The sequence below is a fragment of the Triticum aestivum genome, chromosome 2D (assembly GCF_018294505.1).
Source record: "Triticum aestivum cultivar Chinese Spring chromosome 2D, IWGSC CS RefSeq v2.1, whole genome shotgun sequence".
In the NCBI taxonomy this organism is placed as follows: Eukaryota; Viridiplantae; Streptophyta; class Magnoliopsida; order Poales; family Poaceae; genus Triticum; species Triticum aestivum.
The window spans coordinates 397,249,387-397,269,928 of record NC_057799.1 but is presented as its reverse complement, the minus strand read 5'-3'; positions in this window follow the sequence as shown (position 1 = coordinate 397,269,928).

Below are 20,542 nucleotides of genomic sequence, written 5' to 3'. Positions count from 1 at the left end.
AACACGGTAGCCACTTGAACATACACAGTGCTCCTACTACTAGGCATGTGCAGTGGTTCATACGTCAGTACTACATAATCTTGTTGCTAGTGTAGTAACATATGACGACAACAAATGATGTTGTGCGCATGTCAACTATATGAACAGTAATGTAGTAACATAGTACCGCTTTCTCGACTGTCCGGTCAAGAATGAATGGTGAGATAAATGTTAACGTAACTAGGTCTACAGCGCACGGAGAGTACGGTGCTACAGTACTCCACGAAACATGAACAATATGAAGCACGAATAGTGTTAGGCAGGGTGTATAAAGGGTGCACAGGATGGGAGCCAAAGTTCCCTTCTCGACCCACTTTTGGGTGTTTGGCAGAGTGCATGAAGGGTGCATGAGTTCACACTAGTAGGTTAACACAAATACACGAAGAGGAAACAACTACTCCGTCTAGGTGTGTAAGTCATCTTACGTTGTGCACTGCGACCAAGGCGGAGAGGAAAACAAGAAAACTTAATGTCTTTTTGCTAATTAATAGCACTGCATGCAATGAACTAACCACTTCATGTCATGTCTATTAGTCTCAAGTCATTGAAAGCATGCACGGCCCACGTCTCTTATTGGTTGATATGTCACAAAACAAGAAACGGGGAGGGAGTTAATGTACCGTGCCTAAGTGTTTTGGGATTATTTGGTTTTCGTAAGGTGACTTACACACTATATTGAGATGAGAATGCAACCAAACACACCCACACGCTTTGTGCTACAGCGACTGATCTGCACCGTCTGAGTTTGATCCAACGGTCATGTTGCGCCGAGACATGGACATGCCCATGCAGAGGGCGCCTAAACACCACCGAAGTTCCTCTGCTTCTCGAGGCGCACGATGTTGGTGATGCTGGGGCGAAACGGCTGAAAGGGAATGCAATCTACGGGAAGGCGGAGGGAGCCAGCCGAGGAGCGGGGAATCTTTTGGTTTTCACCATGGTAAAACACCAGTCAACGACTTCTCACATCAGGGAGCAATGGGTTTTATAGGCGGAGTCATCGTGACTAATTGTTGCCGCGCCTACTCCCGTCAATCAAAAAATCAAAAATCCTGCCACGCCTGCTCTCGTCAATCAAAAAATTAAAAATCCCGCCGCACTCAAACACCAGAGCAACGCCGCGGTGGATGTTTAAATTTACCTACCGGCAAGTAGATAAAAAAGGGGTGAAAAAACAAATGTGGCGGCGGCCTAGCTAATCGGTCGAACTAGCCCAACTAGATAGCCACCGTGCTTCATGGATGTACTCGGCGGGAAAAGTGGTCTTTCATGATTTGACGACTCATTTATTTACTTGCTTCGGCGAAAACGCGCGGTAGGGCGTCCCACATCAGGAAGAATATATGCGTGCACCACCCGGGAGGACCCCGAAACCGCGCGGTAGGGTGTGCCATGTCTCGGCACGGAGGAAAAATGTGCGTGTAAAAATTTACTGTATCAGACGTAGAACCTATGGTTCGACCTCGGGACCCAGCCAGTCGGTCGAAAACACCCCACTAGCCACACAGCTTCATCATGCTAACATGGCACGGAGGATAGGTGTGGTTAGCTCCGTCTCGACCAGCCACAACGTCTCTTGTTCTAGGCGATTCTTCTATTTTCCAAGCTTTTTTTTAGTTGTAATAACACCACGGCAAGCTAGCGCCGCTCTTTGTGTGTGCCCGTGCAAAGGTTAGACGATGGAGAGAAGAGAGAGATCGCAGACCTAGGACCCACCAGTAAGTGAGTCAACGGTCATGCACGTGTAGACGAGGCACTCCCTCTACTCTACTCAACGTAATACTGTATAAAATCATGTTATGGGACAAAGCCAACAACCGTTGTTGTTTCAGGCTATCGACTTACGCTTTGTAGTCTAGGTTGCCAGTTTGAATCTTGTCTTTCAGATTTGTTAGTTTTAGGTCCAAATTTGATTAATGACAAGTGGGACCCCCGTGTGTTGTTTCGATATTTCAGTGTAGGATGGTTTTTTTGAACAAACACTTTGCGCGGTTAGACAAGTAACGGCACAAGTTACATGTATTTTTCAAGTTTACTAACAAAAATGAGAGCGGCATAGAATATCACATCCACCCCGCAGCTTAGATGCTATGGTGATACGAGTTTTTACACTGTTGGAAGTGAGATCCAATGGCTTGGGAGTAGTCTTTGTAATTATGCGCAATTTCCAAACTCTCCAAAGGTTTTTTTGCAAAAAAAACATTCAGGCCTCGTGTGTGCCACTGCATCTTGGATCCAACGGCTCCCCGTTGCTCATATTAGGTGGTCCCCGTAGCTTAATTACCCGCTACGGTGATATGAGCATCTAGGTCGTATGATCAGTGATCAGATGGCACATGCGTAGTACTTGTACTTTCTGCGCAATTCCCAAACTCTCTCAGCCGTATATTGCAAAAACATTCAAACCTCCTACTGTGGGCCGTAAGATCTCCGTGAACTCGTATCACCATAGAATCTATGGTGCGGGAGCACCTCATATTCTCCCATGCGAGAAAACATAAGGTGCTCTCGGAGCTTGGATGCTATGGTGATACGAGCTTCGAGGTCGTTTGATCTGAGATCCAATGGCATCTGAGCAGTCTTTGTGCTTGTAAGCAGTGGCCGAACTCTTTGGGGGCTTTTCTGCAAAAAACCATTCGAACCACCGAGGAGGCGTTGGGTCACAAATCCAATGGCTCCGAAGAGCTTGTATCACCAAAGCATCTAAGGTGTGGTAGCACATGATATTCTTACATACAGGAGAATATGATGTCCTCCTTCATCTTAGATGCTACGGTGATACGAGCTTCGAGGTTGTTGGATATGGGATCCAAGGGCATCTGAGTAGTTTTTGTACAAATTGTGTGCAATTCTCAAACTCATCAAGGTTTCCTGTAAAAATATTAAGACATCATGTGAGCTGCTATATCTCAGATCTACAAGCTCCAAGCAACTCGTATCGGCATATAGCATCTAAGGTATGGGGGCACATGATATTCTCCCAGGGAGGAGGGGTGGGGGTGCACAACCAATCGGTGGTTGGGAGGGTGGGGACAAATATAATCTAAACAACCCTAAACAGAGCTTCACAATTTTATCTAAGGTCGAGGGGGTGACCCCCGACAATCATAGCTCCGCCTAATTAAACACAACATTTGCATGTACTGTAGTACTAGACTTAATATTCATGTTTCAGTTTCATGTTCGTTTTAAATATTGAATTGAGGACCATGCATGTCTTACATTTTACTCCCTTGTTCCTAAATATTAGTATTTTTAGAGATTTCAAGTGGACTGGCACATACGGATGTATATAGACATATTTTAGAGTGTAGATTCACTCATTTTTTTCCGTATGTAGTCGCTTGTTGAAATCTCTAAAAGACTAATATTTAGGAACATAAGGAGTATTTTTTAATTCATGTCATACATGCATGGTTTGGAAAAATAGATGCACTATACTTATTGGATTGTTGTTGTGTTCGTGTGTGGGTGTCTGTGTGTGTGTGTGTGTGTGTGTGTGGTCATATGCTTGATACATACAAAGTTTTCTCACCTCCATATTGTTCATCTTTTAAATTTGAATGCATTGAAAAACTTAGCAGGGATACCATGACATGTGAAATCCACGTTGAGATCACTATATCACAAACTCACTCTAATTCAACAACTCGTCATAAATCAATTACCACGTTGAGATTAGTATTTGCAAGGAAAATACGGGATTGTAATACACATAGATTCGTTCGGCAACTTAAAAGGTTCCTTTCGTATTCTCGAATGGTAGGACCCAACGGCGTACCAGCCAGACCTTGGCTCGTGTTGATCCTAAAAAAATAAAATAAAAAAACCGGGCTCGTGTCCTTCTGGTGGCGTGCGTGGTACACACATTAGGCAACCCCAACTAGTCGAGCCTCCGCGTTTCCAGTCGAAATATCTGGCGGCCAGAATTCCAGCCCTAGGAAATTCCCCTCATGTCCCCGATCCATAATGACTACCGATGAACAACGGAGGGATGCTTTAGTAACTAGACAACGTTGTATTCAAAAAAAAGTAACTAGACAACGTAACCTACCGTGCCGAGCACGGTTCAATTCCCTCGGTCGTCGCTCGCCAAGGTCACCCGTCAACTGCATTGCCTAGTACTACTACTACACCAGGATGAGCACAGAATTGAGCCTGTTTGTTCGTGCCTAGTACTTGAGTTAATATATCAGGCAATGCACTGGTACGGAGGGATTATCCTTTTGCTCTGCATATATAACTTGTCTGAAGTCTGACTAAGCAAAATGTTTGACCAAATCCTTTCTTAAGAAATACAACATGACAGATGTATGGCTTGAAAATTTATTGCATGATGCAAGTTATGATATTGTTTCGAATCCTGGATCTTAAATTTCAGAAAATCCAAAAGTGACCATAAATTCTTGAAACTGAGCATGGTCATGTGATATGACACAAATATTACTTCGTACTTTTTTTCTTCAATTTGAGACAAGCTGCTTATGACAAGTTGCACAAATGAAGAGCCAAGGTATTTTGAAACAAAGACCTGTCACATTAAGGCGAACGCTTTCACTATTGAAACCGTGGGCGTTTGCGTGCTGCCACGAGTCCCGCTTCTCATCGGCAGGTGCCATCCGAGCAAGCGTGTGAGTCGATGGGAGGCGTGCGAGCAGACCACTGCGCCGGCTGACAGGGAGGTGTGCGAGCAGACAGCTGTGCAGGCTCACCGGGAGGTGAGCCCTTTGACCAAGCTCCGCCGCCCACCTTCGTCCCAACTGCTCCCACTTTTAATGTCGCTGGCACCGCAGTTTAAAATCAACCCCGCACTACCCGGTATCGCTACAATCTTCTCTCTTCCTCTCTGATTCTCCTTTCATCTACCTCCAACCAGCCTGACCTAAACGTACGCCATGCCGCATCACGATGGTCTGCCCTTAGTCTTCCAATTTCCTGAGGAAGACACCCAGCCGGAGTCTCAAGAACATAAGGCGCTTTGGGACGAGCTTGAACTGGCCTTGCGGGAAGACGCTGCGCCTGTCTCCGCTCCCGTTCCGGCTCCCGTCGCCCCGACTGCACCAGCGCCCATCCACGTGGCATTGATGGGCTGGGAGCCGCACATTGGCGCCGAGCTTGATGCCACGGGGTTCCACGAGGTCCCCGCCGACTTTCACGCGCCCGTGCACCTGCCAGGGCATGCGCCTGCGCGTGCACTGACACGCACGCCCGTGCCAGTGCCCATGCACCTGCCAATGCATGCGCCTGCGCGTGCACTAACGTGCGTGCCCGTGCCGGTGCCCGTGCACACGAATGTCTCTGCTGCGCCGTTGACAGCGCCTGTCCCCGCGCGGGTGCCAGTGCCCCCCTCAGCGGCATGGATGGCCGCCGTCGACCCCTTCCTTGCACCAACGCCAGTCGCCTCCTGCCGCCAGTTGACTCGCTCCTGGAGACCGAAGTCCAGAACATTGTGGCCTTCCTTGAAGCTAGGGCCAACGTCCAGGTGTACGCCAACAACGGCGCAAGACGCCGCCGTCGCTGTCGGTCAGTGGCCCGATGACACATAGAGCACGGCAGAGGAGCTGCTTCCCACCGCAAGACGCCCCCGCCGCCGCCGCGTAATCTAAATTTGCCATGAAAAACGTTCGGATTGCCATGCTTAAAATCCGAACGTTTACATTTCCGTTTATTTTAGATCGATCGTCGTATAATTTAAAGTTGGAGTCAGACTGAATGAAATCTATGGTTTGATCGATTGAATGTTCTGCTAGAGCCGTATCAAATTAAATATAAAACGTCATCAAGCCACATGTATTCCTTGTCATCCAACGACCTAGACTGCTTCAATGTCGAGCGCTCAACACGTTTAGCGTGCAGTTAATTTCATGCCAAAAATAGTGCTAATCACATAATAACACGCAAATAATATCCAACTAAATATCCGCATGCACTTAATATACTTCCAAATTAACGTGCATTTCACGTACACACTGACTATTGCTGCTAGCACGTGAAACTGGTGTCGTAACTTATGAATGCGTCCAGATATGGTCAACGGCAACATCGCCCGCGAGTTCTTCGTGTTTGCCTGTGCGTCTAAACGCAGAAGGGGAGGAGAGAGAGAGCACACATGGAACCCACCAGTAAGTGAAGGCGAATAGTACTAAAAATAATATTACATGTTATCAATTAAATAGGTTGTGGTAATATAAAAAAATTATGTGAACAAAGGGAGGTACAACAAACATTGATGTTCTACGTATGTTGCCTATTAACGTGCGGCTTGAAGGCCCTGGTCGCATGTTCGATCCTCGTCCTTTATTTTTTAATTTGTATATGGGTCCAAATTTGTTTCATGACATGTGGGCCCCTCGGTGTGTAGTTTGTAGCACTTTAATTTGTGGGTCCAAATTTGTTCCATTCCAAGTGGACTATCGGTGTGTAGTTTTGTAGCTTATTTATAATAATTAAAGAGAACAACAGAGTTTTTTGCAATAATACCATGGTGCGACGTTGAAGGCGAGAAAGGACGTGCGAGAGAGCGATGACCGAGCCAGAGGGAAATCAACTAGGGGAGTTGCGGGGGTTGCAACGGTGTTTCGAGTAGTTGTGCGCCGAATGCTACGAAAATATAATCTAAACCGACCGGAATAAATGCCTACACAAATTAATCCAAGGTTGGAGTGCCCCTCGCAATGTAAATAACTCCGGCTTTGCGAGGGATGGAGAGGTAGCTTCAATGTGTGGAAGATACGGCGTGAGAAAGCGAGGTCAATCGAGAGACATATAGATAGAGAGAGAAAGTGAGTGTGGTCCGACATTCATGGAACAAATATATATGCTCTGGAGAGATATTGTCCGATTGAGCTTTTGGCAAGGGTGAGGGCTGTAAGATAGAGCTTGAGAGATGATCCAGTCACAGACGTGTAGATATATTTTGTGCGTGGGAGGAAGCAAGGTCGGTCGATCACATAGGGTCGTCGTGCGATCTAAAGAGTGAGACGGGTTGGAGAGAGTGACCTAGATAGACAATGTGCGTGAGAGAGTATACAATGTGAATAAGTCGAATTGGCTCAAACATGGTTATATATCGTTTTTGTCCGAGAAAGAGCGAGGTCAATCGAGACATACAAAGAGAGAGAGGGAGAGGGAGACAGAGAGCGAGCGTGACCCATCACGAGGTTGAAAGAGTGGGGGCGGCTTCGATGGACTGACCTAGATAGACAATCTGTGTGAGAGAGTATAGAGTGTGTCGATCGAGGCCCGAACAGGGAGATATATCATTTGTGTGTGAAAGAAAACGAAGTTAAACGAGACTTAGATAAAGAGAGCGAGATTGAGCGAGTGTGGCCCGCCTTGTGTAAGAAAGAGAGAGACAGTCTCGAGGGAGTGACCTAGATAGACAACGTGCGTGCGTGTGCATGAGAGGTTGGGGGGCTAGATAGGCAATGCATGTATTTAGCGGGAGAGGGTGAGAGGGAGAGGGAGAGAGAGAGAGCTCAGCATGGGGTGCAATGGCGGGTGTGTGAGGTAAATACATTTCGTAACAGAGTGGAAAAAGGGGGTTGTGTAGTTGAGAGAGTTAGAGATCGAAACATGGAGAGAAAGAATGGATGTGTGTTGGAAACCGATAGCTTCCTAAGGTGGTTAGGAGAGGAAGATTGACCGATACAGGAAGTATGTAGCGTGTGTGCGGGGGGGGGGGGCTAAAAACAACATTCGAATGTAGATAGTACGAGACTTAATATCGATGTTTCAATTGGGTGTACAATGTAAGATTTGAACTAAGGACCATGCATATGGGTAATTATTTCGAATTCGTGCCATACTAGGTTTCGAAAAGTTGACATTGACTCGATTTGTTGTGCTATTTTGTAGGTCATATATTTGAATCCATCCAAAAGTTTTCTCACTACCATGGTGTTCATCATATACATATGAATTTGTATTAAAAAGGTAGCGTGGATACAGTGAAATGCGAAATCCACGTTAGAATTGGAGATCGCTATGTGACACACACTCTAATTCAAATAACTAATTATGTGACACACACTCTAATCCACGTTAGCGTGGATATCGTTTTGATTTTTTTCAAATAACTCCTCATTAATTAATTTATAGTATCTCATTTCAAATGACTAATTATTGCAAGGAAAACACGGGCATGGTAATACATACAGATTCGTTTTCAAATGAAAGAAGATTCGTTTGCATTCTCAATTGTAGGCGCACCAGGGTCGTGTCGTGGTGGTCGCATGTGTCAGACGGACGCGTAGCACCCAGCCACCCACCCCCCTCCCTCACCCCCCCTCCCCCCAAAAAAAGGACGATGACAAAATAAGTTCGCGCTTCCACATTTCGGATGAAATATCTGGCGGCCCCAATTCCGGCCCTGCAAAATCTCCCTTCTCCACCGTCCCCTTCCGCGCCCAGATTGCTCGAATCCCTAATTCGCCGCCAACCCAAGCAAAGTTCGAATCGCGCCTCGTCTCGTCTCTTTCCCCACCTCTGTGCCAGACGACGACGACGAAGACGACGGTCGCGCTTCACCACCGCACCGGAGCTACCTCATCTACGCCCTCGTCCACCGCACCGGGTGGTCCACCGACAACGTCGGCCGCTGCAACCGACGTGCCTCACAGACACCGACTTCCACCGCATCGGGTGCGCTTCACCAATGTCGTCTCCCAGCTCACCGGGGCTACTTCACCGAGCACATCGTCGCCGCTCCGCCCCCCGAGGCCGCTGCGGCTTCACCAACGGTCTCGTCCACCGCATCGTAGCGCTCCGCTGCCACTCAAGATCTGCATCCGTGCGCGGCCAGCCAACGCCAGCGCATCACCCTCAACGGCTCTGAAGTGACCCGCACTCTAGCTAGGCGAGTATGCCCAAACGCCGGCCCGAACTAGGTATCCACACATCACTCCCTTGTGCACTGTTCCGACAATGTTTGGATATCCTTTCACTGCTCTCTTAGCTTACACACCTATCCAACTCTGACTTTAACTCTTATTTCTTCTGGAGATATCATCTTAAACAAGCAAATCCATTTTTTAGCGAAGCATGACGGCGCTACGGGATCTGGTACACATCCTGCACACCCGTATAACCTTGTAAGTATCTGTCCTCCGGTACAACAGCAAGGTCGATTCCTCTTATTTGTTCAGCCATTTGCCGTGTCAAAAATGCAGAGGGGGATGCAAGGAGCACAAGGCCTGCACATCCAAACAAGTGGTAACATGGACTTGTACATGGAACATCCCAAGCGTAAGCAGAGCTACAGTGCGCCTGTACAATGAGCTGGCATAAGTCCCTGCATTTCATTTAGTTTGTACGGGCATTCGTGTATGATTTGTGTGCAGTGGCGGATCCACAAATTCAAGTTACCAGGGGCGAACATTTAACTTAAAAAATACGAAGGCACTTGCACTCCGGAAATCAACATAACTTGAGAAATGTGAAGCTACATGCACTTTGAAAACCAGCTAATGGTCCAAAGTAGTTCAGATTAAAAACACTAAATGATGCAAGCACCAAAAAACACAAAATGCAACATGGTGTACAAGGACTACAAACATGGTCTATACCTGCTTGAATTATTCGTTCTCTGGCTGGAAATATCGAAGTGTAATTGCACATATAACCAGTGTGCAGACTGCATATCAATATATCTATCCTGCACAAGTATGCCAATAGTTTCAAACAACAGATTAGAAAAGTATTTATGCTACGTTGTCATGATACGGGGACTTTCTGGTAGAGGGCCTCGACGTTTCCTCAAGCCATGAAAATGCACCATAATTTGCTTGTCATCAATGCCTGCAAATCTCTATGTCTCTCTCAACATAGCAGATCATCATTAGACACTAAATCCTTCAATGGGAGCTTGCAAAATGCTTGCATTAGATGCCTCATTAGACACTATATGTTCATCACCAGGAGCATGTAAATTTTTTGCATCAAATCCTTCATTAGCAGTCTGTTCATTAGACACTTCAGGCTCAAGAACAACATGAGCTTGGATGTTTGCACCGGAAACTTGATTAGATACATCAGATTCAGTCAGTTCAGTATTGATTGGGGGAGTTATAAAATAAGTAGAAATTGGTTTCATTTTCTCATAGATTCCCTACATACAAGCAGTTTTACAACACCGTCAAGTTTAACTATTGGCTAGAAATTGAAGAGTTGAATTAGATATAATCAGGGATGTGATGTACCTGCTCGTTGCGCATGCTACTCTTGCAAGCTGCGACTGTCCGTTTGCGCAAGCTCGATGCCATGCCCGTGCTGCCGCCGTTGCCTCCCACGCAGGCTACACCCAGGGTTGGATCTTCATCTTCTTGTCCTTCCGTTCACTTGAAGCCCGGCAACCGCCCTCCAACGAGGGCGCGAGGAAGTGCTGTGTCGGTCTGTCCAGCGGCGGCTAGGTTAGGAGTGAACTAGACTGGAGGCTGGAGCGGATGAATTGGGATTTTTCCTGCTGTCGATCGATATGGGAGGCGCTCGTTTGGGCCGCGAGCCTGCTATAGGGCCTGCCTTGCACTTATGTTATTGGCCTATCCAAATTGAAACATTTTTCTTCATTTTTTACATTGCCTGCTCGTGCGTTGGAATGAACAAAACTAGCCTGGGCCAACCTGGACGACTCAAACTAGGTGCACACTTTCGAGCCACCCGAGGCGGTCGCCCATACCAGCCCCTATGGTGGCGTCGCCCCTTTTTGCGTCTATGATAGGGGTAGTGAAAAATATTCCAGTGGCGCTTTTGATTTACCCACAAAATGGTTGAATTTCTTGTTTCTATGAACTGAGTTCACCAATAATGTGAAGGATGCCAGTCTTTTCATCCTATTGTAGATTGCTTAGATCTCGATATGCCAAAAGTAATCGCATGAAATATACAATAAAAGCCAGTGTGATGTGTGTGGCTACAACTAGTCTGACTACACGTCCTCATATAACATATCAAGGACGCACCATCTTACCAGATTAACCATTCGACTTACCAATGCAGTGTGGGAAGAAAGAAGTATTGGGACTGCGTATCCAAGAAATTGATGCCATGGACTCCTTCGTACAACCTTGTAAACGAAAAAGAAGTTGCGGTGTGCCTGTACAAACAACTAGCGTAAGTTCAGTTACCTGCTTCTCGGAATCTTAGTTAGCCACTTATTGCAAAATTGTTCAATTATGTTGCTTGGCTTAATTTAGTTTGCTACTGATTACATAATGCCACAGCCTGTTAATCCTGTTATAGACTGCACCTATCTATGTGTTTGATACTTACTGTTAAGAATTACCTGTTTGCCTGAACTTAAATAGCTACTTGTTTCTTTAACTGCTTTGCTGCTGCAACAACGAGTTACAATGATGTTAATAACTACTTTTCAGCATCGAATTGAAACTCTTTAATTCCTTGTTTGTTTAACTGGTTTGCTGTTATAACTCCCAGTTGAGATGTTTTGCTAACTTCAACTTTTTTGAATCCAATCGGAACTTTAATGGCAAAACAGGTTAGCCCAAGATCAAAGAGCGAGGTCCCCATGGACGTTGTATCATCCCACAGCAGTGGCACCGGCCCAATCGTGCATTATGAATTGCCAACTGCTGATTCTCTAGAGGCTAAACTAGTGGTAGAAAGAGATTCTGCTTCTGCACTTTGAGGTGAAGTTGACATGTTGAGGAAGCAAACAGCACATCACAATCAGTAGCAGTACTCAAGACAACCATTAAATATTTGGTGGATTTCAAAATGAAGCAAGCTGAGACTGACCACATTGTTAAGGTCCTGAAGGAAAAAAGGAAATTAAATTCCCACTTGGTAAATCATAGGTGAAATGTTCTTTCCATCGTTGAATAACCTTTGTGTTGTTTGTTCATGTAATCAATCAAACCATTTGTTTTAGAGATCATGTAATAATTGTTTTTTGTTTTTTGTTTTTTGGTTTGTAATTTTATTTGAGCACAAGTCTGTATTAATTGATAAGACTCGGAGACATTTCATTTTGATTGCTGTGCCAGACCTACAAATATGCCAATCGGGCTGAATGTGCATTCAGCAATAATAGTAGTATAGATGGACCATAAGTGGCACGCATTGGAAAGGGCCAAGATGCTGTAGTAGCTTGGCTAAAAAAAGGATGTTGTTGTAGCAAAGAAAAGTACAGCGGCCTGGCTTATGTATGTTAGTTGATATTATTGATCCATATACTCTATAAGTGTTTATATGTCAGTTAGTTCTGTACATTCTTGGTTGATTCACTCGGTATTTGAATCTTGATACATCGCTTGTGTACATATCTAAATGGGAGTACACATTATGCTGCGTGTGACATTTGAGTTGGACATGAAGTGTTCCAAATATTCGAATTCACCTTAAACTGGATTCTAGCTTCTGAATTTGAGTATCGGCATTTGTAAACCATATTCATATATGACAGTGGAATACATCTTTGTCGTCCTTTTGAAGATATATAAAAACACATAGAATGATTTATAAAGATTCATATAGGAATACAAAATGGATTCGAATTTAGTTGCCAGGGTAAACGTGGATGCTTATTGTCCCAAAATTCGAAAGAAGCCGCAAAATGTCCACTCCCACGTTGGCTGCCCGAAGCCAAGTGTTTGGGAGATTGAAATTACTGTCTACCAATTATACAGACAATCCATCGGCCCGATTTCCACTGCTCTAAATAGGGGTAGGATAGTAACATTAATAAGACATGACACGACCGCCTCTGAGCCCATTCCGACACGGTGCGCGCCAAACATGGGCGGCAAAACACATTTGATTCAAGCTCGTCCGAAAGACCTCTGTTTCTCCCTCCATTTCCCCATTCATACATGGTAGGCGGCAAAACAAACTCGACTCGGCCGAAATCGATGTAGGCAAATATTTTCAATAGGGGCAGGTTTGTAACTTCACTAAGACGTGACACAACCGCCCTACCTGTCAGCCCCGTTCATACACCGTGGGCGCCAACCATGGGCGCCAACCACCCTCTCCTAGCCCGAAATCGCTCTGGGCAAATATGGCGAGATGCGAGATTACCATCTTATCCCCAACCGACGAGACGTCCAAATTTTAAACGGGAGCTAAGTTCGTAACTTTCCCATATTTCAGACAGGCGCGTCCCAAAAACATGGTTCCCCGTACCTCTCCCTCCATTTTTCCCATTCATACATCGTCCACGCTAGAACACCATCCCCACACCAGCCTCCGTCCGCCACCCCATCCATCGCCGCCGTCCTCCACCACATCTATCGCCGCCGTCCTCCACCACATCCATCGCCACCGTCCTCCACCATGCCGGAGCACCTACCAAGACCGCGTCGTCCACTGCTAGAGATGGACGTTTCTCATCCACGGCGATGGACCAAGAGCCTTGCATCACGTCCTCTCGCTTCATTGGCGCCGTCGTCCTCTTTGCCGGGGCCGCTCACACGACCTTCTCTTCCACCGCAATGGGACTTATCCCCCGATGCACCTGTCTACCGTCGCAGATCTGATTCAACGCCACCGACAGCCATCGCACCCCCGATGCCTACACGGCGCCGCAAGAGAGGTGGTACTTCATATCTCCTCAACTTTTTGATCTCAACCAGAAAATAGATCTTAACTTGGTTACTCTACTTTCTTTTCAGCTCTTAGAATTTAGTTCTTAGTTCGAAGCAAACAATGGCTGCTAAATATCATTTCTCCGGTTTCCCCCATTTATGATCACTATACGATCAGAATACGTGCTTCGTGTCATAATAGCACTACTCGACCCATCAAGCTAAACAAGCTTAGTTGTTCAAATACGAATATGATATTATTAAAAAAGATTCGTTTAATTGGTCAGATAAATGTTCCTAAATTAGTTTCAAAAATGCATGTTCGCCGCTCGGGTGTGTATCTCTACAGGGTGCCCATGGTGGGCCGGCCCACCCTGGGATTTTGGGTCGTCCCAGGCCCCGATTCCCCTCTGTTCTGCTGCGCGCTTCCGATCTCTACTCACCCCCAGCCGCCTGCCTCGCCGGCGACTTGCCGTCACCGGACGGCATGACTCTAGGAGGAGACACTGGACTAACAGGAGGTTAGGAGCCGCTCTCCCAACAGCATCACCGCTGCCCGGGCGTGCCGCCGTGCCTACCTTCCCAGTCCGTTCAGGGCTCAGGCGTGCAGCACCCACTAAGCCAACCCGATTTATCCTGAGATAAGTCCTCAACACTCAGCAGCCACTCCTCATCACCCATTTTCTAATTGATTCATTACTCATTAGGCAGGACTGTCATTAGGGTTTGTTGTGTGCTCAGTGCTACCTACACTTAATGGTTGAGATGTATTTCGGTAATCTTTAGTACCTGTAAAGTTCACAGGGTTTTCAAAATTCCGGCCCTAGGAACAGACACTAGTCATTTTGGATTGTTGGTCGTAGTGACATTGACCCAGATTACTACTGCAAGCCAGGTTTGTTGAAAATTTTACTTGTCTTTCTTACTCATTCGATATAATATCCAATTATTCACGTCGATTAGTTGCAAACAATAAGTGCTAGACAAACTTCTTGATTCAGATTTTGGATGGTCTCTTACTGCAGTTACAATTCTACATACTTGTCCTAGTGACCTCACAAGTAAATGATTGATTCACTACATCTATGCTTGCCTTGTCATATTTGTTGTCAATATTCTTTTAGGGTGGACCACCCTGTTTCTAAATACTGCAACCGTAGACATGAGTGAATAGTATTTCTCTATGTGATCTCTTCCATCATGTGTGGGCAACAAACACTGCATTGTATAGAAAGAAAGTGTCATTTCCAGCTTTTACATAGGCTTCGATCTTTTACGTGGAATACAATCTGCCTACTTGCTTTGTGTCGCACTACCAACACTCCACCCTTGAAGCTAAACATTATGCCACTCATAATTCCTTGGTTTACTTGTTCAAATACGAATTTCATATAATTCTAATGTTCCTACTTCAGTTTTGAAATGTGTGTCTGCCTGTTATAGAGACATAAGGGGTTTGTATTTCTGTGTGTGGTCTGGTCAGCACGGTTGGGGGTGAACTTTGCATATGCAGGGGTTTGTAGGGAGACACTCTTCGAGTTGAATCCGCAATGCATTCCATAGATAATCTGACTACTTTTTATGTTTTCATGAATCTCAGATTCTAAACAGCATCATAATGATTATGAGCTTGCGCGCATGAAAAAAATAAAGCAGAACAATGCCATGGCTGTCAAACTTGGCATTAAGGGACTGAAATCAAGTCTGGATGCGATGCAATGCAAACGCTCTCCACCTACAGATTCATGCTCAGAATATGATCCTAACAGTGATTCTGAGCTAGAGGGAGACCTAAGTCAATGTAGCTCCCTAGTGGAGGAGTCAGAGGAAGATGCCCTATCTTATTCACCCATCAAGGTGCTTGCTCTAACTTTCCAAGGTTATATTTGTCACACATATCTTGCAACTGATGCTTTGCATTGCTTCTACTTTGTTGAACTGCCATTAGCTTAGTTTACACATCGTGTATGTGAATACGGCCTGCCTATCCATTTTCAGTACATATTCCATCTGTCATCATACCATATTTATCCATTCAAATGTTGTTCTTGTGTATCAGATGTTCCAAAGGAAGAGGGTGATTGCTGATCGTGGAGGAGCACAAGCAAAGTATTTGGAAAACGTAGTGGCACCTAATAAATCAAATAGCCCATTAGGTGTAGTTGCAATATCACCTGACCCACAAAACACCCCAACCCTAGCATACTCTAGCCCTACTACACTGGTCATTTCTGATGCCCCAACTCAGCAGAACCCAACTGCAGCAAACATTATGATTATGCCAGTTGACATAGCACTAGCTCTATGACGCAAAACCCCCATTCCAGCAAAGAGTACACCACATACAGTTGCCAAATCCGTTTTCAAACCGGAGAGAGCCCCAATTGCAACAAATAGGACCCTTGTTCCATTTCTTCCCAGTTTAGAAGACAAAGCTTATATTGTTGTCAGGAACTTTGTGCGCATCTTTCCTTCATGGAAAGATTATACCACAGACACGGAACAATTTCCAGTCTTCCTCCGCAACTTACGCGTAAGTAATGTACTAATGTTATTCATGGTCATTACTGCATATGTTTCTGCTGACAGAAGACACAAGATTTCATTGTTTTAAATAGGCGAGGACCAAACTGGATTGTAGACGAGCAAGGGTTGGTTGCACTTTTCAAGCACTCGTTGATGAAGTATCATTCCTACCTGAGGCAAGCGCACTTCGATGGCAAGCCACTAAATGAAATTTCTGTAAAGTCTCCGGTGCTACATTTATCCGACGGTGACTGGAATAATCTTGTTACACATTGGTCTCGGCTACAGCGTAAGGTACTATCTATGATATCACATCACAATTTGAACTACATTTCTGCATTTGCCTTAACGTCTCACTTGTACGAGAACTGTTAGCAGTAGAACATTCGTTCTCAAGGGACCACAGAATCTCGCAACTATACTGCACACTGCATTGCTCTTGTGAGTACCTTTTGCCCTGTATGATCATACTTACTTTCATAGCTGTTTGATTATGTAGCATCACTGCACATGTTAGCCTCGTTATTGTCCATTTGGTGGACATTATAAGATCCGTATGGACTCTTACATAAATTTAGAATCAACCCAATGCTTTTAAAGAGCTTTATCTCTGCAGTCCTCTTGTAAGGATTGAACGCCGTCTATCACTGTACTTACATTAACAAGTACTCCCTCCGTCCTATAATATAAGAACATTTTGTATAGTACACCTGTGTTCAAAACACTCTTGTATTATGGGAAGAGGGATTGGTTCATTGTGTAGCATTCTGCATCTTATCTCCCTCGCACATCATTTACTAAAAAAGATCATATCTATATATAATCTTACCAAAAAGTAGAATACACAAACAATGCCAGTGCAGAAGTGTAGCCCATTGCTCTTGTCAGTACATTTTGTCCTGTAATGCTTGTACTTCCAGAGATTGGTAGTTGATTATGTAGCATCAATCTGCATCTTATCTTCATTATCCTCTATCCCTTCTAGTATTATCATATCTATAATTACTCTCTACAAAATGTAGAGTACAAGGCAATGCTTATGAAGAAGATTATGTGTTGAAATTCTTGAGTTATCCTTCCCTTGACATGGAGAAGGGCATTATAAAGCAGTGTTAACTGTTAATGTAAGTCAGTCCTTCTAAAGCCTTTATCCTCAACTGCTGTTTAATTTGCTCATACTCCCTATCGTTTACTGCTATTTAGTTTGCTGTTTCTACCAAAATGCATGTTCGCAAGAACCGTAAGTTCTAAGTTTTACTTGTAAAACCAAATTCCTTATTCATACCATGCACATTACTCAATACTCCCTATATGTATGCTTGTTTTTGTGGATCTATAATCCAGTGTGTGGTGAAGCAACCCACGTTTGCACCTTGTCATCTCCCGTTTTATCTTACTGATGTGGCTGATGATATGAACAACATGCCATGCACATTAACCAAAATAGATACAATGATTTTCTTTGCCCTTCATCTATGCTTGTTATGTTGACATGGTAATCCAGTAGTGTGGTGAAGCTCCCCGCATTATGAACAATGCCAAATTATGCTATTGATATTTTGAACTTACTCTTTATTTTCTAATTTGAAACTGGATGGAATTGATAGCACAGTTATCATCTTTGTTTATACACGTGCAAAACCTGTCATCACTCTGCTTTGTTTCAGGGTGATATGCCTGATGGCATGCACAAGTCTGCTGAAGGCTGTGCGACAAACCCAACATATATTGCAGCAAAGAAGGCTAAACATCTTGAAGATAGCGAGACAACCCCAAAGTCTTATCTTGATGCAGTGTTCAAGTTACTTGAGACTAGCACTCAGACATGCTCACAGAATTCGTTGTCTGAATCAGTTCGACTTCTTCAGTCCCAAGTTCTAGCAGAAATGCATTCTGCAACTCAACTTTGACTTGAAGTCCTATCTCTAAGAAAGATTGCGGAGAACACCAATGAGAACCTCATCGCTAAACAGCTACACCTGGAAGCTATGACCGACATGCTAGGCCGGTCTCACAGCCTTGCTCAGCAGCTTGCGCAGCTGTTCCCGCGCAAGGCTAACCTTTCTTGAACTGTCTTGGAAGTGGTCTCGGTTCAGTATTATTTTGTTACGCTGCAATGGTGCCCAGTTTTTGTAATCTACTTCTTCGTTGCGCTTTATGATCACTGGTGGCGAACTTCGATGCCCAGTGGATGTAATATACCATACATCCTTTATTGTATAGTTTAGGTTTATTCTTAGTTACTATGCTGTAATTTCTTTATTGTATAGAGTAGGTTTGTTCTTAATTCCTACTAGTTACTGCCATCATTCGCTATCTGAAGAAAAATCAGATGTAGTCGACCGGGCCAAAACATTCGCCTCTAACGGGCCTGGTGTTTAGCGGGCCACAATTGGGCCGGCCTGCATCTTTCTTGGGCCCGAATGGTTGGGGCCTTCACACTTTGCGCGAGGCCGACAACTTACACCGGCCTATATTTTAGTTGGGCCTTTTGTGGACCCAGCGCTTAGTTTGGCCCAGGTAGTGCTGGGCCATTAACAGGTTGAATATTGTACTGGCCTGTTACGGCCCAGATGAAACCATGGGCCTTTAGCAGGCCGAAATGCATATTGGGCCTCAATTTTCACTAGTCATCGACGGGCCTTCAGCAGGCTGAAATGTAGACCGGGCCTTTTTGGGCCCAGTTATATCACGGGCAGTTACCGGGCCAAAACATATCTTGGGCCTTAGTTGGCCCACTGATATCATGGGCCTTTAAGAGGCCGAAAGCTTAGTACAGTCATCAATGGGCCGAATTATGCGACAGGCCTTTAACAGGCCCAAAGTCACGTTGGGCTTAACTGTTGCCACCTTTATCACGGGCCGTTAGTGGGCCCGATGTCCCGTTGGACCATATATGGCCCATGGGCAGCACGGGCCATTCCCAGGCCGAAAGTCACACCGGGCTGAAATAGGCCCACGTCTACATCGGGCCTCTAATAGGCCGAAAGTCACTGGGCTGTAATTGGGCCCAAATATTCGGTGAACAATTAACGGGCCAAATCTGGCTTCGGGCCGTAAATGGGCCCAAATATTCAGCGAATAATTAACGGGCCAGATCTGGCTTCGGGCCGTAAATGGGCCTTTATTAAGCAGGCCGTTATTGGGCTGGCCCACTAGTACCTGAGTAAGTACTTCGGGCCTTTGACTGGGCCGGCCTTTTTAACTTATATGGGCCTCTGTTGGGCCGTGCCACGTGTCAACGTATCATAGGCGCTTTGGGTCCAATGAGTGGATGACATCTGTCCCAACGGTGAGCCGACACGTGTTTCCTCCAACCAATGATGATTTTACACGTGGAAAATCCCCATTGGTCGGGGTTGTTAACGGGTTATCGGATCCAAAACTGGACCCGATAGCTTAACGGCGTTCCGTTAAGGTGGATGCCACGTGTCGGTCACCCTTGACGAAAGCACTTCTGTGACGCGTGATTTATCGTCATGGAAGTGGACACTTCCGTGATGATAATTTTGGTAATGTCATGGAACACTTCTACGACAGCACAGGTATGACTATCTTGATTCTGTCATAAATTTGTCATGGATGTACATGCATGACAGAAAACGTGACCTACTGTGACAAACACGTATCATCACGGAAGTGTATTTTTCTTGTAGTGCCCTCCCCTCCCTTCTCGTATATCACCCCGGCCCCATGCACATACATGTATGTATATAGGCCTCTCCTTCACACAAATTGCATTGACACGTATTCCCTCACCATATCTTAGTATCTCTCACACACACGGACTACGTGTGCGAAAGAGAAGAGGTGCACACACGCACTCGTTCCCACATACAAACACGCGGGTGCATGGTGGAGCACATTTGTACAAAAAATGAGTGCGTAGAAAGCCTTTAGATGATGTGCCAAACTAGTCTATATCTATACCTATATATCTATATCTATACCCCTATATTGAGTGCGAATAAATTTGAAAGATGGTCGTTGGATGAATCCAATCACACGGTGTAGAGATGGCAAATCCGAGCACTACTAGCCATTGGATATCATCTACATTCCACCAGATTCTGCCACACGTACAATCTAGAAGACTCCATCGTTGAACTTAAGCATAATGCACAAACCTCAAAACACAAGTACTTCTCCTTTGTTCTAGAATCTTCCGTATCATAACTGCCCAAACTTTTTTCTAGTTGAATTGCCATTATTTGTTTTTAGTTTATGCTTTACAACGCACAATTCCATGAATCATAAAATAGATTAACCTTTTTATAAAAACTAATTGATTTTGAATGAGATGAACTATAAGAAATTAAACGAGCGTCTACATCATGCATATATGACTCAAAGCTTACATGCTATAGTGTGGTATTTATTCATAATTTGGTTGCCAAATCTCATGCGTGCAATGCACATGTATCTTACTAGTACTT